The sequence below is a fragment of the Phyllobates terribilis genome, unplaced genomic scaffold (genome assembly GCF_046119375.1).
Source record: "Phyllobates terribilis strain yellow unplaced genomic scaffold, ASM4611937v1 Scaffold_2615__1_contigs__length_118915, whole genome shotgun sequence".
NCBI lineage: Eukaryota > Metazoa > Chordata > Amphibia > Anura > Dendrobatidae > Phyllobates > Phyllobates terribilis.
The window spans coordinates 87,025-111,634 of record NW_027365372.1 but is presented as its reverse complement, the minus strand read 5'-3'; the positions used below and the strand labels follow the sequence as shown (position 1 = coordinate 111,634).

Genomic DNA, 24,610 nt, shown 5'->3' with positions numbered 1-24,610 from the left:
TTGGTTCTCCTCCCTTCCAACGGTGTTGAGGCGGGTGGGAACAGCAGGGGGTGAAGGTGCTGTGTTTAAAGAGGTGGAGTTATGCAGATCTAAAACGCGTGGATTGCAGCAGCAGCAAGCCGAAAAGTGCAGGCATGTAAGGGATCTAGAGGTTGACAACATGTCTTCTTAACGGGAGTCCAGGAGCTCATCTCCACAAATGGACTTTTCAGGATCCTTGGGTGGCTCCGTAGTTTGAAACCAATTCTGGTTATCGCTTCTCGGCCTTTTGGCTAAGATCAAGTGTAGTATCTGTTCTTATCAGTTTAATATCTGATACGTCCCCTATCTGGGGACCATATATTAAATGGATTTTTAGAACAGGGAGATGGAAAAAGAGCTTGCTCTGTCCACTCCACGCATTGACCTGGTATTGCAGTATCTCCAGGACCGGTGCACCCCTTCTTTAATGCAGTTTCTAAAATCAGAAAGAATTGAATTCAATGTTTTTTGTTCATTTTGCTTGTTTGTCGGATTTTGGGATGGACTCTTTGGCTTTGCTTTTCTTCTCCTCATTGGATTTTTCATGTTCAAAGTTGCAGAAGCCAGATTACAAGCTCATTTTGGTTCATCTTCAGCAACTGTGCATTGCATTGCCATGTAATGTGATGCAATGCTATCTTTCTAGCTCTCCCTTTTTACTTCCTTTTGGATAAACAGACATATTAGGCAAGCATTTTGGAGCTTTCACCTAAATAACTACAGGTGGTGAGATAAGCTGCACAATATAATTGACCTTTCAGTATATTGTTGCACACACACCATCTATTTAGCAAATGCCCTTGTTATCAACAGCAGCCTTTTAAACTCACCTGAGCTAACAGGTATGTGCGCTGGTTACTCTGCTGCGCTTAAAATTTCTTTTTTGGTTTGCTACAATGCCTTTTCTGAAACGTTGTCTCCTTCTGCTGGAACACTGACTTCTTTCATTTAATGCCTGCAGACTATAAAAGAGAACCCAACCCAAAAAGTTTGGTTGATTAGTCTGTGGCATTCTGTTAAACTGTTGCTTATGGCGGTCTCTGTGAGCTTCTCAGCGACATTCAGCCAGCCAGGTATCCTGCCTGCAGTAGATGGAATGTGGCAATGGAACGCTGGCTGCGCGTGTCATAATAGGCTCTGAGCCTTTATATACCTGTGCACAGCAGCAGCCACCTTCAGTCTGCTGCTGGACAGCCAGCAGCAGCAGCAGCAGGAGAGGTATGTAATCAGGAGCCCTCCTGCTAAGGGTAGACAGCTGCTCGTTCCACCCCACCCCCCGCCTTAATTGGTTCTCCTCCCTTCCAACGGTGTTGAGGCGGGTGGGAACAGCAGGGGGTGAAGGTGCTGTGTTTAAAGAGGTGGAGTTATGCAGATCTAAAACGCGTGGATTGCAGCAGCAGCAAGCCGAAAAGTGCAGGCATGTAAGGGATCTAGAGGTTGACAACATGTCTTCTTAACGGGAGTCCAGGAGCTCATCTCCACAAATGGACTTTTCAGGATCCTTGGGTGGCTCCGTAGTTTGAAACCAATTCTGGTTATCGCTTCTCGGCCTTTTGGCTAAGATCAAGTGTAGTATCTGTTCTTATCAGTTTAATATCTGATACGTCCCCTATCTGGGGACCATATATTAAATGGATTTTTAGAACAGGGAGATGGAAAAAGAGCTTGCTCTGTCCACTCCACGCATTGACCTGGTATTGCAGTATCTCCAGGACCGGTGCACCCCTTCTTTAATGCAGTTTCTAAAATCAGAAAGAATTGAATTCAATGTTTTTTGTTCATTTTGCTTGTTTGTCGGATTTTGGGATGGACTCTTTGGCTTTGCTTTTCTTCTCCTCATTGGATTTTTCATGTTCAAAGTTGCAGAAGCCAGATTACAAGCTCATTTTGGTTCATCTTCAGCAACTGTGCATTGCATTGCCATGTAATGTGATGCAATGCTATCTTTCTAGCTCTCCCTTTTTACTTCCTTTTGGATAAACAGACATATTAGGCAAGCATTTTGGAGCTTTCACCTAAATAACTACAGGTGGTGAGATAAGCTGCACAATATAATTGACCTTTCAGTATATTGTTGCACACACACCATCTATTTAGCAAATGCCCTTGTTATCAACAGCAGCCTTTTAAACTCACCTGAGCTAACAGGTATGTGCGCTGGTTACTCTGCTGCGCTTAAAATTTCTTTTTTGGTTTGCTACAATGCCTTTTCTGAAACGTTGTCTCCTTCTGCTGGAACACTGACTTCTTTCATTTAATGCCTGCAGACTATAAAAGAGAACCCAACCCAAAAAGTTTGGTTGATTAGTCTGTGGCATTCTGTTAAACTGTTGCTTATGGCGGTCTCTGTGAGCTTCTCAGCGACATTCAGCCAGCCAGGTATCCTGCCTGCAGTAGATGGAATGTGGCAATGGAACGCTGGCTGCGCGTGTCATAATAGGCTCTGAGCCTTTATATACCTGTGCACAGCAGCAGCCACCTTCAGTCTGCTGCTGGACAGCCAGCAGCAGCAGCAGCAGGAGAGGTATGTAATCAGGAGCCCTCCTGCTAAGGGTAGACAGCTGCTCGTTCCACCCCACCCCCCGCCTTAATTGGTTCTCCTCCCTTCCAACGGTGTTGAGGCGGGTGGGAACAGCAGGGGGTGAAGGTGCTGTGTTTAAAGAGGTGGAGTTATGCAGATCTAAAACGCGTGGATTGCAGCAGCAGCAAGCCGAAAAGTGCAGGCATGTAAGGGATCTAGAGGTTGACAACATGTCTTCTTAACGGGAGTCCAGGAGCTCATCTCCACAAATGGACTTTTCAGGATCCTTGGGTGGCTCCGTAGTTTGAAACCAATTCTGGTTATCGCTTCTCGGCCTTTTGGCTAAGATCAAGTGTAGTATCTGTTCTTATCAGTTTAATATCTGATACGTCCCCTATCTGGGGACCATATATTAAATGGATTTTTAGAACAGGGAGATGGAAAAAGAGCTTGCTCTGTCCACTCCACGCATTGACCTGGTATTGCAGTATCTCCAGGACCGGTGCACCCCTTCTTTAATGCAGTTTCTAAAATCAGAAAGAATTGAATTCAATGTTTTTTGTTCATTTTGCTTGTTTGTCGGATTTTGGGATGGACTCTTTGGCTTTGCTTTTCTTCTCCTCATTGGATTTTTCATGTTCAAAGTTGCAGAAGCCAGATTACAAGCTCATTTTGGTTCATCTTCAGCAACTGTGCATTGCATTGCCATGTAATGTGATGCAATGCTATCTTTCTAGCTCTCCCTTTTTACTTCCTTTTGGATAAACAGACATATTAGGCAAGCATTTTGGAGCTTTCACCTAAATAACTACAGGTGGTGAGATAAGCTGCACAATATAATTGACCTTTCAGTATATTGTTGCACACACACCATCTATTTAGCAAATGCCCTTGTTATCAACAGCAGCCTTTTAAACTCACCTGAGCTAACAGGTATGTGCGCTGGTTACTCTGCTGCGCTTAAAATTTCTTTTTTGGTTTGCTACAATGCCTTTTCTGAAACGTTGTCTCCTTCTGCTGGAACACTGACTTCTTTCATTTAATGCCTGCAGACTATAAAAGAGAACCCAACCCAAAAAGTTTGGTTGATTAGTCTGTGGCATTCTGTTAAACTGTTGCTTATGGCGGTCTCTGTGAGCTTCTCAGCGACATTCAGCCAGCCAGGTATCCTGCCTGCAGTAGATGGAATGTGGCAATGGAACGCTGGCTGCGCGTGTCATAATAGGCTCTGAGCCTTTATATACCTGTGCACAGCAGCAGCCACCTTCAGTCTGCTGCTGGACAGCCAGCAGCAGCAGCAGCAGGAGAGGTATGTAATCAGGAGCCCTCCTGCTAAGGGTAGACAGCTGCTCGTTCCACCCCACCCCCCGCCTTAATTGGTTCTCCTCCCTTCCAACGGTGTTGAGGCGGGTGGGAACAGCAGGGGGTGAAGGTGCTGTGTTTAAAGAGGTGGAGTTATGCAGATCTAAAACGCGTGGATTGCAGCAGCAGCAAGCCGAAAAGTGCAGGCATGTAAGGGATCTAGAGGTTGACAACATGTCTTCTTAACGGGAGTCCAGGAGCTCATCTCCACAAATGGACTTTTCAGGATCCTTGGGTGGCTCCGTAGTTTGAAACCAATTCTGGTTATCGCTTCTCGGCCTTTTGGCTAAGATCAAGTGTAGTATCTGTTCTTATCAGTTTAATATCTGATACGTCCCCTATCTGGGGACCATATATTAAATGGATTTTTAGAACAGGGAGATGGAAAAAGAGCTTGCTCTGTCCACTCCACGCATTGACCTGGTATTGCAGTATCTCCAGGACCGGTGCACCCCTTCTTTAATGCAGTTTCTAAAATCAGAAAGAATTGAATTCAATGTTTTTTGTTCATTTTGCTTGTTTGTCGGATTTTGGGATGGACTCTTTGGCTTTGCTTTTCTTCTCCTCATTGGATTTTTCATGTTCAAAGTTGCAGAAGCCAGATTACAAGCTCATTTTGGTTCATCTTCAGCAACTGTGCATTGCATTGCCATGTAATGTGATGCAATGCTATCTTTCTAGCTCTCCCTTTTTACTTCCTTTTGGATAAACAGACATATTAGGCAAGCATTTTGGAGCTTTCACCTAAATAACTACAGGTGGTGAGATAAGCTGCACAATATAATTGACCTTTCAGTATATTGTTGCACACACACCATCTATTTAGCAAATGCCCTTGTTATCAACAGCAGCCTTTTAAACTCACCTGAGCTAACAGGTATGTGCGCTGGTTACTCTGCTGCGCTTAAAATTTCTTTTTTGGTTTGCTACAATGCCTTTTCTGAAACGTTGTCTCCTTCTGCTGGAACACTGACTTCTTTCATTTAATGCCTGCAGACTATAAAAGAGAACCCAACCCAAAAAGTTTGGTTGATTAGTCTGTGGCATTCTGTTAAACTGTTGCTTATGGCGGTCTCTGTGAGCTTCTCAGCGACATTCAGCCAGCCAGGTATCCTGCCTGCAGTAGATGGAATGTGGCAATGGAACGCTGGCTGCGCGTGTCATAATAGGCTCTGAGCCTTTATATACCTGTGCACAGCAGCAGCCACCTTCAGTCTGCTGCTGGACAGCCAGCAGCAGCAGCAGCAGGAGAGGTATGTAATCAGGAGCCCTCCTGCTAAGGGTAGACAGCTGCTCGTTCCACCCCACCCCCCGCCTTAATTGGTTCTCCTCCCTTCCAACGGTGTTGAGGCGGGTGGGAACAGCAGGGGGTGAAGGTGCTGTGTTTAAAGAGGTGGAGTTATGCAGATCTAAAACGCGTGGATTGCAGCAGCAGCAAGCCGAAAAGTGCAGGCATGTAAGGGATCTAGAGGTTGACAACATGTCTTCTTAACGGGAGTCCAGGAGCTCATCTCCACAAATGGACTTTTCAGGATCCTTGGGTGGCTCCGTAGTTTGAAACCAATTCTGGTTATCGCTTCTCGGCCTTTTGGCTAAGATCAAGTGTAGTATCTGTTCTTATCAGTTTAATATCTGATACGTCCCCTATCTGGGGACCATATATTAAATGGATTTTTAGAACAGGGAGATGGAAAAAGAGCTTGCTCTGTCCACTCCACGCATTGACCTGGTATTGCAGTATCTCCAGGACCGGTGCACCCCTTCTTTAATGCAGTTTCTAAAATCAGAAAGAATTGAATTCAATGTTTTTTGTTCATTTTGCTTGTTTGTCGGATTTTGGGATGGACTCTTTGGCTTTGCTTTTCTTCTCCTCATTGGATTTTTCATGTTCAAAGTTGCAGAAGCCAGATTACAAGCTCATTTTGGTTCATCTTCAGCAACTGTGCATTGCATTGCCATGTAATGTGATGCAATGCTATCTTTCTAGCTCTCCCTTTTTACTTCCTTTTGGATAAACAGACATATTAGGCAAGCATTTTGGAGCTTTCACCTAAATAACTACAGGTGGTGAGATAAGCTGCACAATATAATTGACCTTTCAGTATATTGTTGCACACACACCATCTATTTAGCAAATGCCCTTGTTATCAACAGCAGCCTTTTAAACTCACCTGAGCTAACAGGTATGTGCGCTGGTTACTCTGCTGCGCTTAAAATTTCTTTTTTGGTTTGCTACAATGCCTTTTCTGAAACGTTGTCTCCTTCTGCTGGAACACTGACTTCTTTCATTTAATGCCTGCAGACTATAAAAGAGAACCCAACCCAAAAAGTTTGGTTGATTAGTCTGTGGCATTCTGTTAAACTGTTGCTTATGGCGGTCTCTGTGAGCTTCTCAGCGACATTCAGCCAGCCAGGTATCCTGCCTGCAGTAGATGGAATGTGGCAATGGAACGCTGGCTGCGCGTGTCATAATAGGCTCTGAGCCTTTATATACCTGTGCACAGCAGCAGCCACCTTCAGTCTGCTGCTGGACAGCCAGCAGCAGCAGCAGCAGGAGAGGTATGTAATCAGGAGCCCTCCTGCTAAGGGTAGACAGCTGCTCGTTCCACCCCACCCCCCGCCTTAATTGGTTCTCCTCCCTTCCAACGGTGTTGAGGCGGGTGGGAACAGCAGGGGGTGAAGGTGCTGTGTTTAAAGAGGTGGAGTTATGCAGATCTAAAATGCGTGGATTGCAGCAGCAGCAAGCCGAAAAGTGCAGGCATGTAAGGGATCTAGAGGTTGACAACATGTCTTCTTAACGGGAGTCCAGGAGCTCATCTCCACAAATGGACTTTTCAGGATCCTTGGGTGGCTCCGTAGTTTGAAACCAATTCTGGTTATCGCTTCTCGGCCTTTTGGCTAAGATCAAGTGTAGTATCTGTTCTTATCAGTTTAATATCTGATACGTCCCCTATCTGGGGACCATATATTAAATGGATTTTTAGAACAGGGAGATGGAAAAAGAGCTTGCTCTGTCCACTCCACGCATTGACCTGGTATTGCAGTATCTCCAGGACCGGTGCACCCCTTCTTTAATGCAGTTTCTAAAATCAGAAAGAATTGAATTCAATGTTTTTTGTTCATTTTGCTTGTTTGTCGGATTTTGGGATGGACTCTTTGGCTTTGCTTTTCTTCTCCTCATTGGATTTTTCATGTTCAAAGTTGCAGAAGCCAGATTACAAGCTCATTTTGGTTCATCTTCAGCAACTGTGCATTGCATTGCCATGTAATGTGATGCAATGCTATCTTTCTAGCTCTCCCTTTTTACTTCCTTTTGGATAAACAGACATATTAGGCAAGCATTTTGGAGCTTTCACCTAAATAACTACAGGTGGTGAGATAAGCTGCACAATATAATTGACCTTTCAGTATATTGTTGCACACACACCATCTATTTAGCAAATGCCCTTGTTATCAACAGCAGCCTTTTAAACTCACCTGAGCTAACAGGTATGTGCGCTGGTTACTCTGCTGCGCTTAAAATTTCTTTTTTGGTTTGCTACAATGCCTTTTCTGAAACGTTGTCTCCTTCTGCTGGAACACTGACTTCTTTCATTTAATGCCTGCAGACTATAAAAGAGAACCCAACCCAAAAAGTTTGGTTGATTAGTCTGTGGCATTCTGTTAAACTGTTGCTTATGGCGGTCTCTGTGAGCTTCTCAGCGACATTCAGCCAGCCAGGTATCCTGCCTGCAGTAGATGGAATGTGGCAATGGAACGCTGGCTGCGCGTGTCATAATAGGCTCTGAGCCTTTATATACCTGTGCACAGCAGCAGCCACCTTCAGTCTGCTGCTGGACAGCCAGCAGCAGCAGCAGCAGGAGAGGTATGTAATCAGGAGCCCTCCTGCTAAGGGTAGACAGCTGCTCGTTCCACCCCACCCCCCGCCTTAATTGGTTCTCCTCCCTTCCAACGGTGTTGAGGCGGGTGGGAACAGCAGGGGGTGAAGGTGCTGTGTTTAAAGAGGTGGAGTTATGCAGATCTAAAACGCGTGGATTGCAGCAGCAGCAAGCCGAAAAGTGCAGGCATGTAAGGGATCTAGAGGTTGACAACATGTCTTCTTAACGGGAGTCCAGGAGCTCATCTCCACAAATGGACTTTTCAGGATCCTTGGGTGGCTCCGTAGTTTGAAACCAATTCTGGTTATCGCTTCTCGGCCTTTTGGCTAAGATCAAGTGTAGTATCTGTTCTTATCAGTTTAATATCTGATACGTCCCCTATCTGGGGACCATATATTAAATGGATTTTTAGAACAGGGAGATGGAAAAAGAGCTTGCTCTGTCCACTCCACGCATTGACCTGGTATTGCAGTATCTCCAGGACCGGTGCACCCCTTCTTTAATGCAGTTTCTAAAATCAGAAAGAATTGAATTCAATGTTTTTTGTTCATTTTGCTTGTTTGTCGGATTTTGGGATGGACTCTTTGGCTTTGCTTTTCTTCTCCTCATTGGATTTTTCATGTTCAAAGTTGCAGAAGCCAGATTACAAGCTCATTTTGGTTCATCTTCAGCAACTGTGCATTGCATTGCCATGTAATGTGATGCAATGCTATCTTTCTAGCTCTCCCTTTTTACTTCCTTTTGGATAAACAGACATATTAGGCAAGCATTTTGGAGCTTTCACCTAAATAACTACAGGTGGTGAGATAAGCTGCACAATATAATTGACCTTTCAGTATATTGTTGCACACACACCATCTATTTAGCAAATGCCCTTGTTATCAACAGCAGCCTTTTAAACTCACCTGAGCTAACAGGTATGTGCGCTGGTTACTCTGCTGCGCTTAAAATTTCTTTTTTGGTTTGCTACAATGCCTTTTCTGAAACGTTGTCTCCTTCTGCTGGAACACTGACTTCTTTCATTTAATGCCTGCAGACTATAAAAGAGAACCCAACCCAAAAAGTTTGGTTGATTAGTCTGTGGCATTCTGTTAAACTGTTGCTTATGGCGGTCTCTGTGAGCTTCTCAGCGACATTCAGCCAGCCAGGTATCCTGCCTGCAGTAGATGGAATGTGGCAATGGAACGCTGGCTGCGCGTGTCATAATAGGCTCTGAGCCTTTATATACCTGTGCACAGCAGCAGCCACCTTCAGTCTGCTGCTGGACAGCCAGCAGCAGCAGCAGCAGGAGAGGTATGTAATCAGGAGCCCTCCTGCTAAGGGTAGACAGCTGCTCGTTCCACCCCACCCCCCGCCTTAATTGGTTCTCCTCCCTTCCAACGGTGTTGAGGCGGGTGGGAACAGCAGGGGGTGAAGGTGCTGTGTTTAAAGAGGTGGAGTTATGCAGATCTAAAACGCGTGGATTGCAGCAGCAGCAAGCCGAAAAGTGCAGGCATGTAAGGGATCTAGAGGTTGACAACATGTCTTCTTAACGGGAGTCCAGGAGCTCATCTCCACAAATGGACTTTTCAGGATCCTTGGGTGGCTCCGTAGTTTGAAACCAATTCTGGTTATCGCTTCTCGGCCTTTTGGCTAAGATCAAGTGTAGTATCTGTTCTTATCAGTTTAATATCTGATACGTCCCCTATCTGGGGACCATATATTAAATGGATTTTTAGAACAGGGAGATGGAAAAAGAGCTTGCTCTGTCCACTCCACGCATTGACCTGGTATTGCAGTATCTCCAGGACCGGTGCACCCCTTCTTTAATGCAGTTTCTAAAATCAGAAAGAATTGAATTCAATGTTTTTTGTTCATTTTGCTTGTTTGTCGGATTTTGGGATGGACTCTTTGGCTTTGCTTTTCTTCTCCTCATTGGATTTTTCATGTTCAAAGTTGCAGAAGCCAGATTACAAGCTCATTTTGGTTCATCTTCAGCAACTGTGCATTGCATTGCCATGTAATGTGATGCAATGCTATCTTTCTAGCTCTCCCTTTTTACTTCCTTTTGGATAAACAGACATATTAGGCAAGCATTTTGGAGCTTTCACCTAAATAACTACAGGTGGTGAGATAAGCTGCACAATATAATTGACCTTTCAGTATATTGTTGCACACACACCATCTATTTAGCAAATGCCCTTGTTATCAACAGCAGCCTTTTAAACTCACCTGAGCTAACAGGTATGTGCGCTGGTTACTCTGCTGCGCTTAAAATTTCTTTTTTGGTTTGCTACAATGCCTTTTCTGAAACGTTGTCTCCTTCTGCTGGAACACTGACTTCTTTCATTTAATGCCTGCAGACTATAAAAGAGAACCCAACCCAAAAAGTTTGGTTGATTAGTCTGTGGCATTCTGTTAAACTGTTGCTTATGGCGGTCTCTGTGAGCTTCTCAGCGACATTCAGCCAGCCAGGTATCCTGCCTGCAGTAGATGGAATGTGGCAATGGAACGCTGGCTGCGCGTGTCATAATAGGCTCTGAGCCTTTATATACCTGTGCACAGCAGCAGCCACCTTCAGTCTGCTGCTGGACAGCCAGCAGCAGCAGCAGCAGGAGAGGTATGTAATCAGGAGCCCTCCTGCTAAGGGTAGACAGCTGCTCGTTCCACCCCACCCCCCGCCTTAATTGGTTCTCCTCCCTTCCAACGGTGTTGAGGCGGGTGGGAACAGCAGGGGGTGAAGGTGCTGTGTTTAAAGAGGTGGAGTTATGCAGATCTAAAACGCGTGGATTGCAGCAGCAGCAAGCCGAAAAGTGCAGGCATGTAAGGGATCTAGAGGTTGACAACATGTCTTCTTAACGGGAGTCCAGGAGCTCATCTCCACAAATGGACTTTTCAGGATCCTTGGGTGGCTCCGTAGTTTGAAACCAATTCTGGTTATCGCTTCTCGGCCTTTTGGCTAAGATCAAGTGTAGTATCTGTTCTTATCAGTTTAATATCTGATACGTCCCCTATCTGGGGACCATATATTAAATGGATTTTTAGAACAGGGAGATGGAAAAAGAGCTTGCTCTGTCCACTCCACGCATTGACCTGGTATTGCAGTATCTCCAGGACCGGTGCACCCCTTCTTTAATGCAGTTTCTAAAATCAGAAAGAATTGAATTCAATGTTTTTTGTTCATTTTGCTTGTTTGTCGGATTTTGGGATGGACTCTTTGGCTTTGCTTTTCTTCTCCTCATTGGATTTTTCATGTTCAAAGTTGCAGAAGCCAGATTACAAGCTCATTTTGGTTCATCTTCAGCAACTGTGCATTGCATTGCCATGTAATGTGATGCAATGCTATCTTTCTAGCTCTCCCTTTTTACTTCCTTTTGGATAAACAGACATATTAGGCAAGCATTTTGGAGCTTTCACCTAAATAACTACAGGTGGTGAGATAAGCTGCACAATATAATTGACCTTTCAGTATATTGTTGCACACACACCATCTATTTAGCAAATGCCCTTGTTATCAACAGCAGCCTTTTAAACTCACCTGAGCTAACAGGTATGTGCGCTGGTTACTCTGCTGCGCTTAAAATTTCTTTTTTGGTTTGCTACAATGCCTTTTCTGAAACGTTGTCTCCTTCTGCTGGAACACTGACTTCTTTCATTTAATGCCTGCAGACTATAAAAGAGAACCCAACCCAAAAAGTTTGGTTGATTAGTCTGTGGCATTCTGTTAAACTGTTGCTTATGGCGGTCTCTGTGAGCTTCTCAGCGACATTCAGCCAGCCAGGTATCCTGCCTGCAGTAGATGGAATGTGGCAATGGAACGCTGGCTGCGCGTGTCATAATAGGCTCTGAGCCTTTATATACCTGTGCACAGCAGCAGCCACCTTCAGTCTGCTGCTGGACAGCCAGCAGCAGCAGCAGCAGGAGAGGTATGTAATCAGGAGCCCTCCTGCTAAGGGTAGACAGCTGCTCGTTCCACCCCACCCCCCGCCTTAATTGGTTCTCCTCCCTTCCAACGGTGTTGAGGCGGGTGGGAACAGCAGGGGGTGAAGGTGCTGTGTTTAAAGAGGTGGAGTTATGCAGATCTAAAACGCGTGGATTGCAGCAGCAGCAAGCCGAAAAGTGCAGGCATGTAAGGGATCTAGAGGTTGACAACATGTCTTCTTAACGGGAGTCCAGGAGCTCATCTCCACAAATGGACTTTTCAGGATCCTTGGGTGGCTCCGTAGTTTGAAACCAATTCTGGTTATCGCTTCTCGGCCTTTTGGCTAAGATCAAGTGTAGTATCTGTTCTTATCAGTTTAATATCTGATACGTCCCCTATCTGGGGACCATATATTAAATGGATTTTTAGAACAGGGAGATGGAAAAAGAGCTTGCTCTGTCCACTCCACGCATTGACCTGGTATTGCAGTATCTCCAGGACCGGTGCACCCCTTCTTTAATGCAGTTTCTAAAATCAGAAAGAATTGAATTCAATGTTTTTTGTTCATTTTGCTTGTTTGTCGGATTTTGGGATGGACTCTTTGGCTTTGCTTTTCTTCTCCTCATTGGATTTTTCATGTTCAAAGTTGCAGAAGCCAGATTACAAGCTCATTTTGGTTCATCTTCAGCAACTGTGCATTGCATTGCCATGTAATGTGATGCAATGCTATCTTTCTAGCTCTCCCTTTTTACTTCCTTTTGGATAAACAGACATATTAGGCAAGCATTTTGGAGCTTTCACCTAAATAACTACAGGTGGTGAGATAAGCTGCACAATATAATTGACCTTTCAGTATATTGTTGCACACACACCATCTATTTAGCAAATGCCCTTGTTATCAACAGCAGCCTTTTAAACTCACCTGAGCTAACAGGTATGTGCGCTGGTTACTCTGCTGCGCTTAAAATTTCTTTTTTGGTTTGCTACAATGCCTTTTCTGAAACGTTGTCTCCTTCTGCTGGAACACTGACTTCTTTCATTTAATGCCTGCAGACTATAAAAGAGAACCCAACCCAAAAAGTTTGGTTGATTAGTCTGTGGCATTCTGTTAAACTGTTGCTTATGGCGGTCTCTGTGAGCTTCTCAGCGACATTCAGCCAGCCAGGTATCCTGCCTGCAGTAGATGGAATGTGGCAATGGAACGCTGGCTGCGCGTGTCATAATAGGCTCTGAGCCTTTATATACCTGTGCACAGCAGCAGCCACCTTCAGTCTGCTGCTGGACAGCCAGCAGCAGCAGCAGCAGGAGAGGTATGTAATCAGGAGCCCTCCTGCTAAGGGTAGACAGCTGCTCGTTCCACCCCACCCCCCGCCTTAATTGGTTCTCCTCCCTTCCAACGGTGTTGAGGCGGGTGGGAACAGCAGGGGGTGAAGGTGCTGTGTTTAAAGAGGTGGAGTTATGCAGATCTAAAACGCGTGGATTGCAGCAGCAGCAAGCCGAAAAGTGCAGGCATGTAAGGGATCTAGAGGTTGACAACATGTCTTCTTAACGGGAGTCCAGGAGCTCATCTCCACAAATGGACTTTTCAGGATCCTTGGGTGGCTCCGTAGTTTGAAAAGAATTCTGGTTATCGCTTCTCGGCCTTTTGGCTAAGATCAAGTGTAGTATCTGTTCTTATCAGTTTAATATCTGATACGTCCCCTATCTGGGGACCATATATTAAATGGATTTTTAGAACAGGGAGATGGAAAAAGAGCTTGCTCTGTCCACTCCACGCATTGACCTGGTATTGCAGTATCTCCAGGACCGGTGCACCCCTTCTTTAATGCAGTTTCTAAAATCAGAAAGAATTGAATTCAATGTTTTTTGTTCATTTTGCTTGTTTGTCGGATTTTGGGATGGACTCTTTGGCTTTGCTTTTCTTCTCCTCATTGGATTTTTCATGTTCAAAGTTGCAGAAGCCAGATTACAAGCTCATTTTGGTTCATCTTCAGCAACTGTGCATTGCATTGCCATGTAATGTGATGCAATGCTATCTTTCTAGCTCTCCCTTTTTACTTCCTTTTGGATAAACAGACATATTAGGCAAGCATTTTGGAGCTTTCACCTAAATAACTACAGGTGGTGAGATAAGCTGCACAATATAATTGACCTTTCAGTATATTGTTGCACACACACCATCTATTTAGCAAATGCCCTTGTTATCAACAGCAGCCTTTTAAACTCACCTGAGCTAACAGGTATGTGCGCTGGTTACTCTGCTGCGCTTAAAATTTCTTTTTTGGTTTGCTACAATGCCTTTTCTGAAACGTTGTCTCCTTCTGCTGGAACACTGACTTCTTTCATTTAATGCCTGCAGACTATAAAAGAGAACCCAACCCAAAAAGTTTGGTTGATTAGTCTGTGGCATTCTGTTAAACTGTTGCTTATGGCGGTCTCTGTGAGCTTCTCAGCGACATTCAGCCAGCCAGGTATCCTGCCTGCAGTAGATGGAATGTGGCAATGGAACGCTGGCTGCGCGTGTCATAATAGGCTCTGAGCCTTTATATACCTGTGCACAGCAGCAGCCACCTTCAGTCTGCTGCTGGACAGCCAGCAGCAGCAGCAGGAGAGGTATGTAATCAGGAGCCCTCCTGCTAAGGGTAGACAGCTGCTCGTTCCACCCCACCCCCCGCCTTAATTGGTTCTCCTCCCTTCCAACGGTGTTGAGGCGGGTGGGAACAGCAGGGGGTGAAGGTGCTGTGTTTAAAGAGGTGGAGTTATGCAGATCTAAAACGCGTGGATTGCAGCAGCAGCAAGCCGAAAAGTGCAGGCATGTAAGGGATCTAGAGGTTGACAACATGTCTTCTTAACGGGAGTCCAGGAGCTCATCTCCACAAATGGACTTTTCAGGATCCTTGGGTGGCTCCGTAGTTTGAAACCAATTCTGGTTATCGCTTCTCGGCCTTTTGGCTAAGATCAAGTGTAGTATCTGTTCTTATCAGTTTAATATCTGATACGTCCCCTATCTGGGGACCATATATTAAATGGATTTTTAGAACAGGGAGATGGAAAAAGAGCTTGCTCTGTCCACTCCACGCATTGACCTGGTATTGCAGTATCTCCAGGACCGGTGCACCCCTTCTTTAATGCAGTTTCTAAAATCAGAAAGAATTGAATTCAATGTTTTTTGTTCATTTTGCTTGTTTGTCGGATTTTGGGATGGACTCTTTGGCTTTGCTTTTCTTCTCCTCATTGGATTTTTCATGTTCAAAGTTGCAGAAGCCAGATTACAAGCTCATTTTGGTTCATCTTCAGCAACTGTGCATTGCATTGCCATGTAATGTGATGCAATGCTATCTTTCTAGCTCTCCCTTTTTACTTCCTTTTGGATAAACAGACATATTAGGCAAGCATTTTGGAGCTTTCACCTAAATAACTACAGGTGGTGAGATAAGCTTCACAATATAATTGACCTTTCAGTATATTGTTGCACACACACCATCTATTTAGCAAATGCCCTTGTTATCAACAGCAGCCTTTTAAACTCACCTGAGCTAACAGGTATGTGCGCTGGTTACTCTGCTGCGCTTAAAATTTCTTTTTTGGTTTGCTACAATGCCTTTTCTGAAACGTTGTCTCCTTCTGCTGGAACACTGACTTCTTTCATTTAATGCCTGCAGACTATAAAAGAGAACCCAACCCAAAAAGTTTGGTTGATTAGTCTGTGGCATTCTGTTAAACTGTTGCTTATGGCGGTCTCTGTGAGCTTCTCAGCGACATTCAGCCAGCCAGGTATCCTGCCTGCAGTAGATGGAATGTGGCAATGGAACGCTGGCTGCGCGTGTCATAATAGGCTCTGAGCCTTTATATACCTGTGCACAGCAGCAGCCACCTTCAGTCTGCTGCTGGACAGCCAGCAGCAGCAGCAGCAGGAGAGGTATGTAATCAGGAGCCCTCCTGCTAAGGGTAGACAGCTGCTCGTTCCACCCCACCCCCCGCCTTAATTGGTTCTCCTCCCTTCCAACGGTGTTGAGGCGGGTGGGAACAGCAGGGGGTGAAGGTGCTGTGTTTAAAGAGGTGGAGTTATGCAGATCTAAAACGCGTGGATTGCAGCAGCAGCAAGCCGAAAAGTGCAGGCATGTAAGGGATCTAGAGGTTGACAACATGTCTTCTTAACGGGAGTCCAGGAGCTCATCTCCACAAATGGACTTTTCAGGATCCTTGGGTGGCTCCGTAGTTTGAAACCAATTCTGGTTATCGCTTCTCGGCCTTTTGGCTAAGATCAAGTGTAGTATCTGTTCTTATCAGTTTAATATCTGATACGTCCCCTATCTGGGGACCATATATTAAATGGATTTTTAGAACAGGGAGATGGAAAAAGAGCTTGCTCTGTCCACTCCACGCATTGACCTGGTATTGCAGTATCTCCAGGACCGGTGCACCCCTTCTTTAATGCAGTTTCTAAAATCAGAAAGAATTGAATTCAATGTTTTTTGTTCATTTTGCTTGTTTGTCGGATTTTGGGATGGACTCTTTGGCTTTGCTTTTCTTCTCCTCATTGGATTTTTCATGTTCAAAGTTGCAGAAGCCAGATTACAAGCTCATTTTGGTTCATCTTCAGCAACTGTGCATTGCATTGCCATGTAATGTGATGCAATGCTATCTTTCTAGCTCTCCCTTTTTACTTCCTTTTGGATAAACAGACATATTAGGCAAGCATTTTGGAGCTTTCACCTAAATAACTACAGGTGGTGAGATAAGCTGCACAATATAATTGACCTTTCAGTATATTGTTGCACACACACCATCTATTTAGCAAATGCCCTTGTTATCAACAGCAGCCTTTTAAACTCACCTGAGCTAACAGGTATGTGCGCTGGTTACTCTGCTGCGCTTAAAATTTCTTTTTTGGTTTGCTACAATGCCTTTTCTGAAACGTTGTCTCCTTCTGCTGGAACACTGACTTCTTTCATTTAATGCCTGCAGACTATAAAAGAGAACCCAACCCAAAAAGTTTGGTTGATTAGTCTGTGGCATTCTGTTAAACTGTTGCTTATGGCGGTCTCTGTGAGCTTCTCAGCGACATTCAGCCAGCCAGGTATCCTGCCTGCAGTAGATGGAATGTGGCAATGGAACGCTGGCTGCGCGTGTCATAATAGGCTCTGAGCCTTTATATACCTGTGCACAGCAGCAGCCACCTTCAGTCTGCTGCTGGACAGCCAGCAGCAGCAGCAGCAGGAGAGGTATGTAATCAGGAGCCCTCCTGCTAAGGGTAGACAGCTGCTCGTTCCACCCCACCCCCCGCCTTAATTGGTTCTCCTCCCTTCCAACGGTGTTGAGGCGGGTGGGAACAGCAGGGGGTGAAGGTGCTGTGTTTAAAGAGGTGGAGTTATGCAGATCTAAAACGCGTGGATTGCAGCAGCAGCAAGCCGAAAAGTGCAGGCATGTAAGGGATCTAGAGGTTGACAACATGTCTTCTTAACGGGAGTCCAGGAGCTCATCTCCACAAATGGACTTTTCAGGATCCTTGGGTGGCTCCGTAGTTTGAAACCAATTCTGGTTATCGCTTCTCGGCCTTTTGGCTAAGATCAAGTGTAGTATCTGTTCTTATCAGTTTAATATCTGATACGTCCCCTATCTGGGGACCATATATTAAATGGATTTTTAGAACAGGGAGATGGAAAAAGAGCTTGCTCTGTCCACTCCACGCATTGACCTGGTATTGCAGTATCTCCAGGACCGGTGCACCCCTTCTTTAATGCAGTTTCTAAAATCAGAAAGAATTGAATTCAATGTTTTTTGTTCATTTTGCTTGTTTGTCGGATTTTGGGATGGACTCTTTGGCTTTGCTTTTCTTCTCCTCATTGGATTTTTCATGTTCAAAGTTGCAGAAGCCAGATTACAAGCTCATTTTGGTTCATCTTCAGCAACTGTGCATTGCATTGCCATGTAATGTGATGCAATGCTATCTTTCTAGCTCTCCCTTTTTACTTCCTTTTGGATAAACAGACATATTAGGCAAGCATTTTGGAGCTTTCACCTAAATAACTACAGGTGGTGAGATAAGCTGCACAATATAATTGACCTTTCAGTATATTGTTGCACACACACCATCTATTTAGCAAATGCCCTTGTTATCAACAGCAGCCTTTTAAACTCACCTGAGCTAACAGGTATGTGCGTTGGTTACTCTGCTGCGCTTAAAATTTCTTTTTTGGTTTGCTACAATGCCTTTTCTGAAACGTTGTCTCCTTCTGCTGGAACACTGACTTCTTTCATTTAATGCCTGCAGACTATAAAAGAGAACCCAACCCAAAAAGTTTGGTTGATTAGTCTGTGGCATTCTGTTAAACTGTTGCTTATGGCGGTCTCTGTGAGCTTCTCAGCGACATTCAGCCAGCCAGGTATCCTGCCTGCAGTAGATGGAATGTGGCAATGGAACGCTGGCTGCGCGTGTCATAATAGGCTCTGAGCCTTTATATACCTGTGCACAGCAGCAGCCACCTTCAGTCTGCTGCTGGACAGCCAGCAGCAGCAGCAGCAGGAGAGGTATGTAATCAGGAGCCCTCCTGCTAAGGGTAGACAGCTGCTCGTTCCACCCCACCCCCCGCCTTAATTGGTTCTCCTCCCTTCCAACGGTGTTGAGGCGGGTGGGAACAGCAGGGGGTGAAGGTGCTGTGTTTAAAGAGGTGGAGTTATGCAGATCTAAAACGCGTGGATTGCAGCAGCAGCAAGCCGAAAAGTGCAGGCATGTAAGGGATCTAGAGGTTGACAACATGTCTTCTTAACGGGAGTCCAGGAGCTCATCTCCACAAATGGACTTTTCAGGATCCTTGGGTGGCTCCGTAGTTTGAAACCAATTCTGGTTATCGCTTCTCGGCCTTTTGGCTAAGATCAAGTGTAGTATCTGTTCTTATCAGTTTAATATCTGATACGTCCCCTATCTGGGGACCATATATTAAATGGATTTTTAGAACAGGGAGATGGAAAAAGAGCTTGCTCTGTCCACTCCACGCATTGACCTGGTATTGCAGTATCTCCAGGACCGGTGCACCCCTTCTTTAATGCAGTTTCTAAAATCAGAAAGAATTGAATTCAATGTTTTTTGTTCATTTTGCTTGTTTGTCGGATTTTGGGATGGACTCTTTGGCTTTGCTTTTCTTCTCCTCATTGGATTTTTCATGTTCAAAGTTGCAGAAGCCAGATTACAAGCTCATTTTGGTTCATCTTCAGCAACTGTGCATTGCATTGCCATGTAATGTGATGCAATGCTATCTTTCTAGCTCTCCCTTTTTACTTCCTTTTGGATAAACAGACATATTAGGCAAGCATTTTGGAGCTTTCACCTAAATAACTACAGGTGGTGAGATAAGCTGCACAATATAATTGACCTTTCAGTATATTGTTGCACACACACCATCTATTTAGCAAATGCCCTTGTTATCAACAGCAGCCTTTTAAACTCACCTGAGCTAACAGGTATGTGCGCTGGTTACTCTGCTGCGCTTAAAATTTCTTTTTTGGTTTGCTACAATGCCTTTTCTGAAACGTTGTCTCCTTCTGCTGGAACACTGACTTCTTTCATTTAATGCCTGCAGACTATAAAAGAGAACCCAACCCAAAAAGTTTGGTTGATTAGTCTGTGGCATTCTGTTAAACTGTTGCTTATGGCGGTCTCTGTGAGCTTCTCAGCGACATTCAGCCAGCCAGGTATCCTGCCTGCAGTAGATGGAATGTGGCAATGGAACGCTGGCTGCGCGTGTCATAATAGGCTCTGAGCCTTTATATACCTGTGCACAGCAGCAGCCACCTTCAGTCTGCTGCTGGACAGCCAGCAGCAGCAGCAGCAGGAGAGGTATGTAATCAGGAGCCCTCCTGCTAAGGGTAGACAGCTGCTCGTTCCACCCCACCCCCCGCCTTAATTGGTTCTCCTCCCTTCCAACGGTGTTGAGGCGGGTGGGAACAGCAGGGGGTGAAGGTGCTGTGTTTAAAGAGGTGGAGTTATGCAGATCTAAAACGCGTGGATTGCAGCAGCAGCAAGCCGAAAAGTGCAGGCATGTAAGGGATCTAGAGGTTGACAACATGTCTTCTTAACGGGAGTCCAGGAGCTCATCTCCACAAATGGACTTTTCAGGATCCTTGGGTGGCTCCGTAGTTTGAAACCAATTCTGGTTATCGCTTCTCGGCCTTTTGGCTAAGATCAAGTGTAGTATCTGTTCTTATCAGTTTAATATCTGATACGTCCCCTATCTGGGGACCATATATTAAATGGATTTTTAGAACAGGGAGATGGAAAAAGAGCTTGCTCTGTCCACTCCACGCATTGACCTGGTATTGCAGTATCTCCAGGACCGGTGCACCCCTTCTTTAATGCAGTTTCTAAAATCAGAAAGAATTGAATTCAATGTTTTTTGTTCATTTTGCTTGTTTGTCGGATTTTGGGATGGACTCTTTGGCTTTGCTTTTCTTCTCCTCATTGGATTTTTCATGTTCAAAGTTGCAGAAGCCAGATTACAAGCTCATTTTGGTTCATCTTCAGCAACTGTGCATTGCATTGCCATGTAATGTGATGCAATGCTATCTTTCTAGCTCTCCCTTTTTACTTCCTTTTGGATAAACAGACTTATTAGGCAAGCATTTTGGAGCTTTCACCTAAATAACTACAGGTGGTGAGATAAGCTGCACAATATAATTGACCTTTCAGTATATTGTTGCACACACACCATCTATTTAGCAAATGCCCTTGTTATCAACAGCAGCCTTTTAAACTCACCTGAGCTAACAGGTATGTGCGCTGGTTACTCTGCTGCGCTTAAAATTTCTTTTTTGGTTTGCTACAATGCCTTTTCTGAAACGTTGTCTCCTTCTGCTGGAACACTGACTTCTTTCATTTAATGCCTGCAGACTATAAAAGAGAACCCAACCCAAAAAGTTTGGTTGATTAGTCTGTGGCATTCTGTTAAACTGTTGCTTATGGCGGTCTCTGTGAGCTTCTCAGCGACATTCAGCCAGCCAGGTATCCTGCCTGCAGTAGATGGAATGTGGCAATGGAACGCTGGCTGCGCGTGTCATAATAGGCTCTGAGCCTTTATATACCTGTGCACAGCAGCAGCCACCTTCAGTCTGCTGCTGGACAGCCAGCAGCAGCAGCAGCAGGAGAGGTATGTAATCAGGAGCCCTCCTGCTAAGGGTAGACAGCTGCTCGTTCCACCCCACCCCCCGCCTTAATTGGTTCTCCTCCCTTCCAACGGTGTTGAGGCGGGTGGGAACAGCAGGGGGTGAAGGTGCTGTGTTTAAAGAGGTGGAGTTATGCAGATCTAAAACGCGTGGATTGCAGCAGCAGCAAGCCGAAAAGTGCAGGCATGTAAGGGATCTAGAGGTTGACAACATGTCTTCTTAACGGGAGTCCAGGAGCTCATCTCCACAAATGGACTTTTCAGGATCCTTGGGTGGCTCCGTAGTTTGAAACCAATTCTGGTTATCGCTTCTCGGCCTTTTGGCTAAGATCAAGTGTAGTATCTGTTCTTATCAGTTTAATATCTGATACGTCCCCTATCTGGGGACCATATATTAAATGGATTTTTAGAACAGGGAGATGGAAAAAGAGCTTGCTCTGTCCACTCCACGCATTGACCTGGTATTGCAGTATCTCCAGGACCGGTGCACCCCTTCTTTAATGCAGTTTCTAAAATCAGAAAGAATTGAATTCAATGTTTTTTGTTCATTTTGCTTGTTTGTCGGATTTTGGGATGGACTCTTTGGCTTTGCTTTTCTTCTCCTCATTGGATTTTTCATGTTCAAAGTTGCAGAAGCCAGATTACAAGCTCATTTTGGTTCATCTTCAGCAACTGTGCATTGCATTGCCATGTAATGTGATGCAATGCTATCTTTCTAGCTCTCCCTTTTTACTTCCTTTTGGATAAACAGACATATTAGGCAAGCATTTTGGAGCTTTCACCTAAATAACTACAGGTGGTGAGATAAGCTGCACAATATAATTGACCTTTCAGTATATTGTTGCACACACACCATCTATTTAGCAAATGCCCTTGTTATCAACAGCAGCCTTTTAAACTCACCTGAGCTAACAGGTATGTGCGCTGGTTACTCTGCTGCGCTTAAAATTTCTTTTTTGGTTTGCTACAATGCCTTTTCTGAAACGTTGTCTCCTTCTGCTGGAACACTGACTTCTTTCATTTAATGCCTGCAGACTATAAAAGAGAACCCAACCCAAAAAGTTTGGTTGATTAGTCTGTGGCATTCTGTTAAACTGTTGCTTATGGCGGTCTCTGTGAGCTTCTCAGCGACATTCAGCCAGCCAGGTATCCTGCCTGCAGTAGATGGAATGTGGCAATGGAACGCTGGCTGCGCGTGTCATAATAGGCTCTGAGCCTTTATATACCTGTGCACAGCAGCAGCCACCTTCAGTCTGCTGCTGGACAGCCAGCAGCAGCAGCAGCAGGAGAGGTATGTAATCAGGAGCCCTCCTGCTAAGGGTAGACAGCTGCTCGTTCCACCCCACCCCCCGCCTTAATTGGTTCTCCTCCCTTCCAACGGTGTTGAGGCGGGTGGGAACAGCAGGGGGTGAAGGTGCTGTGTTTAAAGAGGTGGAGTTATGCAGATCTAAAACGCGTGGATTGCAGCAGCAGCAAGCCGAAAAGTGCAGGCATGTAAGGGATCTAGAGGTTGACAACATGTCTTCTTAACGGGAGTCCAGGAGCTCATCTCCACAAATGGACTTTTCAGGATCCTTGGGTGGCTCCGTAGTTTGAAACCAATTCTGGTTATCGCTTCTCGGCCTTTTGGCTAAGATCAAGTGTAGTATCTGTTCTTATCAGTTTAATATCTGATACGTCCCCTATCTGGGGACCATATATTAAATGGATTTTTAGAACAGGGAGATGGAAAAAGAGCTTGCTCTGTCCACTCCACGCATTGACCTGGTATTGCAGTATCTCCAGGACCGGTGCACCCCTTCTTTAATGCAGTTTCTAAAATCAGAAAGAATTGAATTCAATGTTTTTTGTTCATTTTGCTTGTTTGTCGGATTTTGGGATGGACTCTTTGGCTTTGCTTTTCTTCTCCTCATTGGATTTTTCATGTTCAAAGTTGCAGAAGCCAGATTACAAGCTCATTTTGGTTCATCTTCAGCAACTGTGCATTGCATTGCCATGTAATGTGATGCAATGCTATCTTTCTAGCTCTCCCTTTTTACTTCCTTTTGGATAAACAGACATATTAGGCAAGCATTTTGGAGCTTTCACCTAAATAACTACAGGTGGTGAGATAAGCTGCACAATATAATTGACCTTTCAGTATATTGTTGCACACACACCATCTATTTAGCAAATGCCCTTGTTATCAACAGCAGCCTTTTAAACTCACCTGAGCTAACAGGTATGTGCGCTGGTTACTCTGCTGCGCTTAAAATTTCTTTTTTGGTTTGCTACAATGCCTTTTCTGAAACGTTGTCTCCTTCTGCTGGAACACTGACTTCTTTCATTTAATGCCTGCAGACTATAAAAGAGAACCCAACCCAAAAAGTTTGGTTGATTAGTCTGTGGCATTCTGTTAAACTGTTGCTTATGGCGGTCTCTGTGAGCTTCTCAGCGACATTCAGCCAGCCAGGTATCCTGCCTGCAGTAGATGGAATGTGGCAATGGAACGCTGGCTGCGCGTGTCATAATAGGCTCTGAGCCTTTATATACCTGTGCACAGCAGCAGCCACCTTCAGTCTGCTGCTGGACAGCCAGCAGCAGCAGCAGCAGGAGAGGTATGTAATCAGGAGCCCTCCTGCTAAGGGTAGACAGCTGCTCGTTCCACCCCACCCCCCGCCTTAATTGGTTCTCCTCCCTTCCAACGGTGTTGAGGCGGGTGGGAACAGCAGGGGGTGAAGGTGCTGTGTTTAAAGAGGTGGAGTTATGCAGATCTAAAACGCGTGGATTGCAGCAGCAGCAAGCCGAAAAGTGCAGGCATGTAAGGGATCTAGAGGTTGACAACATGTCTTCTTAACGGGAGTCCAGGAGCTCATCTCCACAAATGGACTTTTCAGGATCCTTGGGTGGCTCCGTAGTTTGAAACCAATTCTGGTTATCGCTTCTCGGCCTTTTGGCTAAGATCAAGTGTAGTATCTGTTCTTATCAGTTTAATATCTGATACGTCCCCTATCTGGGGACCATATATTAAATGGATTTTTAGAACAGGGAGATGGAAAAAGAGCTTGCTCTGTCCACTCCACGCATTGACCTGGTATTGCAGTATCTCCAGGACCGGTGCACCCCTTCTTTAATGCAGTTTCTAAAATCAGAAAGAATTGAATTCAATGTTTTTTGTTCATTTTGCTTGTTTGTCGGATTTTGGGATGGACTCTTTGGCTTTGCTTTTCTTCTCCTCATTGGATTTTTCATGTTCAAAGTTGCAGAAGCCAGATTACAAGCTCATTTTGGTTCATCTTCAGCAACTGTGCATTGCATTGCCATGTAATGTGATGCAATGCTATCTTTCTAGCTCTCCCTTTTTACTTCCTTTTGGATAAACAGACATATTAGGCAAGCATTTTGGAGCTTTCACCTAAATAACTACAGGTGGTGAGATAAGCTGCACAATATAATTGACCTTTCAGTATATTGTTGCACACACACCATCTATTTAGCAAATGCCCTTGTTATCAACAGCAGCCTTTTAAACTCACCTGAGCTAACAGGTATGTGCGCTGGTTACTCTGCTGCGCTTAAAATTTCTTTTTTGGTTTGCTACAATGCCTTTTCTGAAACGTTGTCTCCTTCTGCTGGAACACTGACTTCTTTCATTTAATGCCTGCAGACTATAAAAGAGAACCCAACCCAAAAAGTTTGGTTGATTAGTCTGTGGCATTCTGTTAAACTGTTGCTTATGGCGGTCTCTGTGAGCTTCTCAGCGACATTCAGCCAGCCAGGTATCCTGCCT

The 24,610-nt window shown here is 44.8% G+C and overlaps 19 non-coding genes across 19 annotated transcripts; all 19 read left to right on the top strand.

Moving 5' to 3' along the window:
- Positions 1-252: 252 nt before the first annotated feature.
- On the top strand, positions 253-443 carry LOC141246729 (U2 spliceosomal RNA). The gene has a single exon (XR_012310294.1). It is a non-coding gene; the product is annotated as a U2 spliceosomal RNA (small nuclear RNA).
- A 1,115-nt stretch (positions 444-1,558) lies between these two features.
- Positions 1,559-1,749, top strand: LOC141246728 (U2 spliceosomal RNA). Its single transcript, XR_012310293.1, has one exon. It is a non-coding gene; the product is annotated as a U2 spliceosomal RNA (small nuclear RNA).
- Positions 1,750-2,864: 1,115 nt separating this feature from the next.
- LOC141246727 (U2 spliceosomal RNA) lies at positions 2,865-3,055 on the top strand. The gene has a single exon (XR_012310292.1). It is a non-coding gene; the product is annotated as a U2 spliceosomal RNA (small nuclear RNA).
- Positions 3,056-4,170: 1,115 nt separating this feature from the next.
- Positions 4,171-4,361, top strand: LOC141246726 (U2 spliceosomal RNA). Its single transcript, XR_012310291.1, has one exon. It is a non-coding gene; the product is annotated as a U2 spliceosomal RNA (small nuclear RNA).
- Positions 4,362-5,476: 1,115 nt separating this feature from the next.
- LOC141246724 (U2 spliceosomal RNA) lies at positions 5,477-5,667 on the top strand. Its single transcript, XR_012310289.1, has one exon. It is a non-coding gene; the product is annotated as a U2 spliceosomal RNA (small nuclear RNA).
- A 1,115-nt stretch (positions 5,668-6,782) lies between these two features.
- On the top strand, positions 6,783-6,973 carry LOC141246723 (U2 spliceosomal RNA). Its single transcript, XR_012310288.1, has one exon. It is a non-coding gene; the product is annotated as a U2 spliceosomal RNA (small nuclear RNA).
- A 1,115-nt stretch (positions 6,974-8,088) lies between these two features.
- LOC141246722 (U2 spliceosomal RNA) lies at positions 8,089-8,279 on the top strand. Its single transcript, XR_012310287.1, has one exon. It is a non-coding gene; the product is annotated as a U2 spliceosomal RNA (small nuclear RNA).
- Positions 8,280-9,394: 1,115 nt separating this feature from the next.
- Positions 9,395-9,585, top strand: LOC141246721 (U2 spliceosomal RNA). Its single transcript, XR_012310286.1, has one exon. It is a non-coding gene; the product is annotated as a U2 spliceosomal RNA (small nuclear RNA).
- A 1,115-nt stretch (positions 9,586-10,700) lies between these two features.
- On the top strand, positions 10,701-10,891 carry LOC141246720 (U2 spliceosomal RNA). The gene has a single exon (XR_012310285.1). It is a non-coding gene; the product is annotated as a U2 spliceosomal RNA (small nuclear RNA).
- A 1,115-nt stretch (positions 10,892-12,006) lies between these two features.
- Positions 12,007-12,197, top strand: LOC141246719 (U2 spliceosomal RNA). Its single transcript, XR_012310284.1, has one exon. It is a non-coding gene; the product is annotated as a U2 spliceosomal RNA (small nuclear RNA).
- A 1,115-nt stretch (positions 12,198-13,312) lies between these two features.
- Positions 13,313-13,503, top strand: LOC141246718 (U2 spliceosomal RNA). The gene has a single exon (XR_012310283.1). It is a non-coding gene; the product is annotated as a U2 spliceosomal RNA (small nuclear RNA).
- Positions 13,504-14,615: 1,112 nt separating this feature from the next.
- LOC141246717 (U2 spliceosomal RNA) lies at positions 14,616-14,806 on the top strand. Its single transcript, XR_012310282.1, has one exon. It is a non-coding gene; the product is annotated as a U2 spliceosomal RNA (small nuclear RNA).
- A 1,115-nt stretch (positions 14,807-15,921) lies between these two features.
- Positions 15,922-16,112, top strand: LOC141246716 (U2 spliceosomal RNA). Its single transcript, XR_012310281.1, has one exon. It is a non-coding gene; the product is annotated as a U2 spliceosomal RNA (small nuclear RNA).
- Positions 16,113-17,227: 1,115 nt separating this feature from the next.
- LOC141246715 (U2 spliceosomal RNA) lies at positions 17,228-17,418 on the top strand. Its single transcript, XR_012310280.1, has one exon. It is a non-coding gene; the product is annotated as a U2 spliceosomal RNA (small nuclear RNA).
- A 1,115-nt stretch (positions 17,419-18,533) lies between these two features.
- Positions 18,534-18,724, top strand: LOC141246713 (U2 spliceosomal RNA). Its single transcript, XR_012310278.1, has one exon. It is a non-coding gene; the product is annotated as a U2 spliceosomal RNA (small nuclear RNA).
- Positions 18,725-19,839: 1,115 nt separating this feature from the next.
- Positions 19,840-20,030, top strand: LOC141246712 (U2 spliceosomal RNA). The gene has a single exon (XR_012310277.1). It is a non-coding gene; the product is annotated as a U2 spliceosomal RNA (small nuclear RNA).
- Positions 20,031-21,145: 1,115 nt separating this feature from the next.
- On the top strand, positions 21,146-21,336 carry LOC141246711 (U2 spliceosomal RNA). Its single transcript, XR_012310276.1, has one exon. It is a non-coding gene; the product is annotated as a U2 spliceosomal RNA (small nuclear RNA).
- A 1,115-nt stretch (positions 21,337-22,451) lies between these two features.
- Positions 22,452-22,642, top strand: LOC141246709 (U2 spliceosomal RNA). Its single transcript, XR_012310275.1, has one exon. It is a non-coding gene; the product is annotated as a U2 spliceosomal RNA (small nuclear RNA).
- A 1,115-nt stretch (positions 22,643-23,757) lies between these two features.
- LOC141246708 (U2 spliceosomal RNA) lies at positions 23,758-23,948 on the top strand. The gene has a single exon (XR_012310274.1). It is a non-coding gene; the product is annotated as a U2 spliceosomal RNA (small nuclear RNA).
- Positions 23,949-24,610: the final 662 nt, after the last annotated feature.